This window comes from Brassica oleracea, chromosome C9 (genome assembly GCF_000695525.1).
Source record: "Brassica oleracea var. oleracea cultivar TO1000 chromosome C9, BOL, whole genome shotgun sequence".
Lineage (NCBI taxonomy): Eukaryota > Viridiplantae > Streptophyta > Magnoliopsida > Brassicales > Brassicaceae > Brassica > Brassica oleracea.
This window is the reverse complement of record NC_027756.1, coordinates 47,922,444-47,922,666: the sequence shown is the minus strand read 5'-3', so window position 1 is coordinate 47,922,666 and position 223 is coordinate 47,922,444.

The window sequence follows — 223 nt, the reverse complement described above, 5'->3', positions numbered from 1 at the left end:
ACGTCAATGTTTAGTAAACTTTCATAATGTGTTTTATTTTGAATTTTTGTAGATGATGCGTCAGTTACATGCAGTGTATGGAGAATTTTTGTTGAATGATTGTCGTTGGGATTTTGTGGTTGATAATGTCAAATGAGCGAGAATCATTTTTTTGGGGGAAGGTTCGACACATGCTGAACTTCTTGCAATGGCTCAAGAAGATTATAACCTGGACATGAGCACA